General features: G+C 30.4%; 1 long non-coding RNA gene across 1 annotated transcript; it reads left to right on the top strand.

Moving 5' to 3' along the window:
* The first annotated feature begins 6205 nt into the window (after positions 1 to 6205).
* Positions 6206 to 7523, top strand: LOC138360283 (uncharacterized). Its single transcript, XR_011226266.1, has 3 exons — positions 6206 to 6794; positions 6936 to 7064; positions 7445 to 7523. It is a non-coding gene; the product is annotated as an uncharacterized lncRNA (long non-coding RNA).
* Positions 7524 to 8382: the final 859 nt, after the last annotated feature.

Here is an 8382-nt window from a genome sequence, read left to right as displayed (position 1 = left end):
ACGATATGTGATTTGGCCTTCAAATCTCAGAATTTAGCAAATTTGCATTTTTAAGCAAGTTTTCTTGCATTTTGTTTTGTACTAAAAATCATCGAATTTAGCAATATTTTGACCTTTATCATCTCCTTTTCCTTTATGTGATTTAAACAAAATATCATCGAATTAGGCAATATTTTGCCGTTTTTCCACGTTTTTGTGGATTTTCAGTTTATTGTTATTATTTCATTAAATATACGAGAAAAATTATGGAAACACATAATTGATCAGAAAATAACCTTAAATACTTCATTTTTAATCATCTATTTGTTTCTCGGTAAAATACTGAGTAAGATATTGAAAAGGGAAGAAGTTCTGATTTTATTGCATATATCGACGTTTCAGCCGGAGTAGAACGGTTTTACGTGTACATCTTCCATCGGAAATATAAACCGAAAATCAGAAACATTTTAGTTAATTTTAATGAAAACACATTGATTTTTATCATTTGTATTGGAAGCAACATCTTTATACGTCTTTTCTAGGGTCTAAAAAATACGAAACGTCGCTCTGTGATTCGAAGTTAAAATCCTCAAATTTGGTATAATAATGACTTTTTTCACGTTTTTCATGTAGTTTGATATTACGTAAATATATTCATTTTTACCAATATATCGATACTGTTTCATGTAGTATCACGATATGTGATTTGGCCGTCAAATCCCAGATTTTCGCTTAATATTACTTTTTAAGCAAGTTTTCTTGCATTTTGTTTCGTACTAAAATCATCGCTTTCAGTAATATTTTGACGTTTATCATTCGATGATATTTTGTGTAAATCACATAAAGGAAAAGGGGATGATAAAGGTCAAAATATTGCTAAATTCGATGATTAATTCATTATATATACGATAAAAATTATGCAAACACATAATTGATCAGAAAATAACCTTAAATACTTCATTTTCAATCATCTATTTGTTTCTCGTTAAAATACTGCGTAAGATATTGAAAAGGGGAGAAGTTCTGTTTTTATTGCATATATCGACGTTTCAGCCGGAGTAGAACGGTTTTACGTGTACATCTTCCATCGGTATTATAAACCGAAAATCAGGAACATTTTAGTTAATTTTAATGAAAAGACATTGATTTTTGTCATTTGTATTGGAAGCAACATCTTTATACGCCTTTTCTAGGGTCTAAAAAATACGAAACGTCGCTTTATGATTCGAAGCTAAAATCCTCAAATTTGGTATAATAATGACTTTTTTCACGTTTTTCATGTAGTTTGATATTACGTAAATATATTCATTTTTACCAATATTTCGATACTATTTCATGTAGTATCACGATATGTGATTCGGCCTTCAAATCTCAGATTTTCTCATAATATTGCATTTTAAGCAAGTTTTCTTGCATTTTGTTTCGTACTAAAAATCATCGAATTCAGCAATATTTTGACGTTGATCATCTCTTTTTCCTTTATGTGATTTAAACAAAATATCATCGAATTAAGCAATATTTTGCCGTTTTTCCACGTTTTTGTGAATTTCCAGTTTATTGTTATTATTTCATTAAATATACGAGAAAAATTTTGGAAACACATAATTGATCAGAAAATAACCTTAAATACTTCATTTTCAATCATCTATTTGTTTCTTGTTAAAATACTGAGTAAGATATTGAAAAGGGGAGAAGTTCTGTTTTTATTGCATATATCGACGTTTCAGCCGGATTAGAACGGTTTTACGTGTACATCTTCCATCGGTAATATAAACCGGAAATCAGGAACATTTTAGTTAATTTTAATGAAAACACATTTATTTTTATCATTTGTATTGGAAGCAACATCTTTATACGTCTTTTTTGGGTCTAAAAAATACGAAACGTCGCTTTATGATTCGAAGTTAAAATCCTCAAATTTGGTATAATAATGACTTTTTCACGTTTTTCATGTAGTTTGATATTACGTATATATATTCATTTTTACCAATATTTCGATACTATATCATGTAGTATCACGATATGTGATTTGGCCTTCAAATCTCAGATTTTCGCAAAATATTGCGTTTTAAGCAAGTTTTCTTGCATTTTGTTTCGTACTAAAAATCATCGAATTCAGTAATATTTTGACGTTTATCATTCGATGATATTTTGTGTAAATCATATAAAGGAAAAGGGGATGATAAAGGTCAAAATATTGCTAAATTCGAGGATTAATTCATTATATATACGATAAAAATTATGCAAACACATAATTGATCAGAAAATAACCTTAAATACTTCATTTTCAATCATCTATTTGTTTCTCGTTAAAATACTGAGTAAGATATTGAAAAGGGGAGAAGTTCTGTTTTTTTGCATATATCGACGTTTCAGCCGGATTAGAACGGTTTTACGTGTACATCTTCCATCGGTATTATAAACCGAAAATCAGGAACATTTTAGTTAATTTTAATGAAAAGACATTGATTTTTGTCATTTGTATTGGAAGCAACATCTTTATACGTCTTTTCTAGGGTCTAAAAAATACGAAACGTCGCTTTATGATTCGAAGTTAAAATCCTCAAATTTGGTATAATAATGACTTTTTTCACGTTTTTCACGTAGTTTGATATTACGTAAATATATTCATTTTTATCAATATTTCGATACTATTTCATGTAGTATCACGATATGTGATTTGGCCTTCATATCTCAGATTTTCGCAGAATATTGCATTTTAAGCAAGTTTTCTTGCATTTTGTTTCGTACTAAAAATCATCGAATTCAGTAATATTTTGACGTTTATCATTCGATGATATTTTGTGTAAATCACATAAAGGAAAAGGGGATGATAAAGGTCAAAATATTGCTAAATTCGATGATTAATTCATTAAATATACGATAAAAATTATGCAAACACATAATTGACCAGAAAATAACCTTAAATACTTGATTTTCAATCATCTATTTGTTTCTCGTTAAAATACTGAGTAAGATATTGAAAAGGGGAGAAGTTCTGTTTTTTTGCATATATCGACGTTTCAGCCGGATTAGAGCGGTTTTACGTGTACATCTTCCATCGGTAATATAAACCGAAAATCAGGAACATTTTAGTTAATTTTAATGAAAAGACATTGATTTTTGTCATATGTATTGGAAGCAACATATTTATACGTCTTTTCTAGTGTCTAAAAAATACGAAACGTCGCTCTATGATTCGAAGTTAAAATCCTCAAATTTGGTATAATAATGACTTTTTTCACGTTTTTCATGTAGTTTGATATTACGTAAATATATTCATTTTTACCAATATTTCGATACTATTTCATGTAGTATCACGATTTGTGATTTGGCCTCCAAATCTCAGATTTTCGCTTAATATTGCATTTTAAGCAAGTTTTCTTGCATTTTGTTTCGTACTAAAAATCATCGAATTCAGCAATATTTTGACGTTCATCATCCCCTTTTCCTTTATGTGATATAAACAAAATATCATCGAATTAGGCAATATTTTGCTGTTTTTCCACGTTTTTGAGATTTTTCAGTTTATTGCTATTAATTCATTAAATATACGATAAAAATGATGCAAACACATAATTGATGAGAATTTGACCTTAAACACTTCATTTTCAATCAACTATTTGTTTCTCGTTAAAATACTGAGTAAGATATTGGAAAGGGGAGAAGTTCTGTTTTTATTGCATATATCGACGTTTCAGCCGGATTAGAGCGGTTTTACGTGTACATCTTCCATCGGTAATATAAACGGAAAATCAGGAACATTTTAGTTAATTCTAATGAAAACACATTGATTTTTATCATTTGTATTTGAAACAACATTGTCATATGTCTTTTCCTGGATCTAAATAATCCGAAACCTCGCTCTATGATTTGAAGTTAAAATCCTCAAATATGGTAATATAGGGACTTTTTTCACGTTATTCATGTAGTGTGATTTTACGTATATATATTCGTTTTACCAATATTTCGATACCACTTCATGTTTTCTCACGATATGTGATTTGGCCTTCAAATCTCAGAATTTAGCAAATTTTGCATTTTTAAGCAAGTTTTCTTGCATTTTGTTTTGTACTAAAAATCATCGAATTTAGCAATATTTTGACCTTTATCATCTCCTTTTCCTTTATGTGATTTAAACAAAATATCATCGAATTAGGCAATATTTTGCCGTTTTTCCACGTTTTTGTGGATTTTCAGTTTATTGTTATTATTTCATTAAATATACGAGAAAAATTATGGAAACACATAATTGATCAGAAAATAACCTTAAATACTTCATTTTTAATCATCTATTTGTTTCTCGGTAAAATACTGAGTAAGATATTGAAAAGGGAAGAAGTTCTGATTTTATTGCATATATCGACGTTTCAGCCGGAGTAGAACGGTTTTACGTGTACATCTTCCATCGGAAATATAAACCGAAAATCAGAAACATTTTAGTTAATTTTAATGAAAACACATTGATTTTTATCATTTGTATTGGAAGCAACATCTTTATACGTCTTTTCTAGGGTCTAAAAAATACGAAACGTCGCTCTGTGATTCGAAGTTAAAATCCTCAAATTTGGTATAATAATGACTTTTTTCACGTTTTTCATGTAGTTTGATATTACGTAAATATATTCATTTTTACCAATATTTCGATACTATTTCATGTAGTATCACGATATGTGATTCGGCCTTCAAATCTCAGATTTTCTCATAATATTGCATTTTAAGCAAGTTTTCTTGCATTTTGTTTCGTACTAAAAATCATCGAATTCAGCAATATTTTGACGTTGATCATCTCCTTTTCCTTTATGTGATTTAAACAAAATATCATCGAATTAAGCAATATTTTGCCGTTTTTCCACGTTTTTGTGAATTTCCAGTTTATTGTTATTATTTCATTAAATATACGAGAAAAATTTTGGAAACACATAATTGATCAGAAAATAACCTTAAATACTTCATTTTCAATCATCTATTTGTTTCTTGTTAAAATACTGAGTAAGATATTGAAAAGGGGAGAAGTTCTGTTTTTATTGCATATATCGACGTTTCAGCCGGATTAGAACGGTTTTACGTGTACATCTTCCATCGGTAATATAAACCGGAAATCAGGAACATTTTAGTTAATTTTAATGAAAACACATTTATTTTTATCATTTGTATTGGAAGCAACATCTTTATACGTCTTTTTTGGGTCTAAAAAATACGAAACGTCGCTTTATGATTCGAAGTTAAAATCCTCAAATTTGGTATAATAATGACTTTTTCACGTTTTTCATGTAGTTTGATATTACGTATATATATTCATTTTTACCAATATTTCGATACTATATCATGTAGTATCACGATATGTGATTTGGCCTTCAAATCTCAGATTTTCGCAAAATATTGCATTTTAAGCAAGTTTTCTTGCATTTTGTTTCGTACTAAAAATCATCGAATTCAGTAATATTTTGACGTTTATCATTCGATGATATTTTGTGTAAATCATATAAAGGAAAAGGGGATGATAAAGGTCAAAATATTGCTAAATTCGATGATTAATTCATTATATATACGATAAAAATTATGCAAACACATAATTGATCAGAAAATAACCTTAAATACTTCATTTTCAATCATCTATTTGTTTCTCGTTAAAATACTGAGAAAGATATTGAAAAGGGGAGAAGTTCTGTTTTTATTGCATATATCGACGTTTCAGCCGGATTAGAACGGTTTTACGTGTACATCTTCCATCGGTAATATAAACCGAAAATCAGGAACATTTTAGTTAATTTTAATGAAAAGACATTGATTTTTGTCATTTGTATTGGAAGCAACATCTTTATACGTCTTTTCTAGGGTCTAAAAAATACGAAACGTCGCTTTATGATTCGAAGTTAAAATCCTCAAATTTGGTATAATAATGACTTTTTTCACGTTTTTCACGTGGTTTGATATTACGTAAATATATTCATTTTTATCAATATTTCGATACTATTTCATGTAGTATCACGATATGTGATTTGGCCTTCATATCTCAGATTTTCGCAGAATATTGCATTTTAAGGTGGCGTTATAATTGTTTGGCCGAAAAAATTCGGCCAAACACGAAAAATTTATAAAAATACTACAACGTTCTGGCAACACCGTGGTGCAAACCGTTTAATGTTATGATAATAAATAACGTAATTAGAGCAAATTTTCCAGCCGCAATTGCCCGAAATCTGGTCCTCGCGGCTTGGGTGCGCCGTAGGGTGATGCGTCATACGTTGTAAGCGTCTAGTATTTCGCAATAGAGTGGAGAATATCTTGTTATGCATATACAAATTATAAACACACTCGCTGGCAACTGTCTTCTGTGAGAGGGAGGGGCTATAATCCGATTACTCTGGCTTAGTCACCCTCTCAGTGTCTGTGCCGGCGGTCGCATGCCTGACGCGCTCGCACAGATCGTATTTTCTTGCATATACTGCACAATGGATATAGTATCGGACAAGAAGAAAGCTCTAAAGGCAAGAGCTCTACGCGTTAGCCAAGTAAAGAAGGAGCGTAAAGCCACACTGAGGCAAAACAAGAGTTCCCTTGAGTGAAGAGAGAGGGCAGCCTCCCGCCCCCACAACACACTACCTCGCCTCACACCCAGGCACCCACACCTCCTGTGGCACCTGCCACACCTCTGTGGCACCTGCCACACCTCCTGCTGCACCTGCCACACCACCTGCGGCACCTGCCACACCACCTGCGGCACCTGCCACTCAAGATCTTAGACCTGCAACTCAAGACGTTCTCCCTCTTGATGTTGCAAGATGTTGCATATTTCAGACCAATTATATTAGGTTAGTATGTATTATGTTTTATATCTTGATACTATATCATAAATAATTGTAAATATAAAGCTGCTGTCTTTTTTTTTATTTTTTTTTATTTTTTTTTTTTTATTTTTTTTTTTAATAATTTTTTTTTTTTTTTTTTATCAGGCGATCTTCATGGAACTTACACACCTTACTGAAGGAATGCCAATCTACAAGGGTGGTAATTTTGATTGAAATTGGTAGTTCATCAACCTCAGCCAAAGGTGGCTGAACTTTGACCTTCATTTTTTACAGGTAACTAATTTGCAACTATATGGTTGAATAACTTTTTTATTTATTATTCAATTTACATGGAACTTGCACATTATATGTAGAGTCTGTGCCTCTAAAAACTCAAGTTATATATTTCCCCTAAGATCATTTATTGATTTTATATATATTTATAAACATCATTTTGTTGCATAATTTTTTGGGTGAATTTTGAAAATTTGTATTATTGCACTAAATAGGTTTGGGATAATAATGCCACTAGACAACCTTTATTATATAGTATTGTGATAGCTGAGTATCATAGAAATAATATCAGTTGATATTTGTATTTGTTATATCAACTTTAAAACATGTAAAAAAATGGTTAAAAAAAGTTTTTTTTTTTTTTCTCCCTCTCTATTTAGGCAGCGATGCTGAAACTTGGACCACTTGCAGCCCTCTTCCCGTGTAACACGTCAATAAATTTTCACTGCACTAGAACAACTTTCATGAACCCTAACTATCGCCCCCTTAAGCAAGTTTTCTTGCATTTTGTTTCGTACTAAAAATCATCGAATTCAGTAATATTTTGACGTTTATCATTCGATGATATTTAGTGTAAATCACATAAAGGAAAAGGGGATGATAAAGGTCAAAATATTGCTAAATTCGATGATTAATTCATTATATATACGATAAAAATTATGCAAACACATAATTGATCAGAAAATAACCTTAAATACTTCATTTTCAATCACTATTTTTTCTCGTAAAATACTGTAAGATATTGGAAAGGGGAGAAGTTCTGTTTTTATTGCATATATCGACGTTTCAGCCGGATTAGAACGGTTTTACGTGTACATTTCCATCGGCAATATAAACCGAAATCAGGAACATTTTAGTTAATTTTAATGAAAACACATTGATTTTTACCATTTGTATTGGAAGCAACATCTTTATACGTCTTTTTGGTCTAAAAAATACGAAACGTGCTTTATGATTCGAAGTTAAAATCTTCAAATTTGGTATAATAATGACTTTTTCACGTTTTTCATGTAGTTTGATATTACGTAATATATTCATTTTTACCAATATTTCGATACTATTCATGTGTATCACGATATGTGATTTGGCCTCAAATCTCAGATTTTCGCAAATATTGCATTTTAGCAAGTTTTCTTGCATTTTTTCGTACTAAAAATCATCGAATTCAGCAATATTTTGACGTTTATCATCCCCTTTTCCTTTATGTGATAAACGAAATATCATCGATAGGCAATATTGCTGTTTTTCCACGTTTTGTGAATTCAGATGCTATTAATTCATTAATATACGATAAAAATGATGCAAACACATAATTGAT

This window comes from Procambarus clarkii, unplaced genomic scaffold (genome assembly GCF_040958095.1).
Source record: "Procambarus clarkii isolate CNS0578487 unplaced genomic scaffold, FALCON_Pclarkii_2.0 HiC_scaffold_105, whole genome shotgun sequence".
Taxonomy (NCBI): domain Eukaryota; kingdom Metazoa; phylum Arthropoda; class Malacostraca; order Decapoda; family Cambaridae; genus Procambarus; species Procambarus clarkii.
Note: the sequence above shows the minus strand (reverse complement) of the source record. Positions and strands in the feature narration are given on the sequence as shown.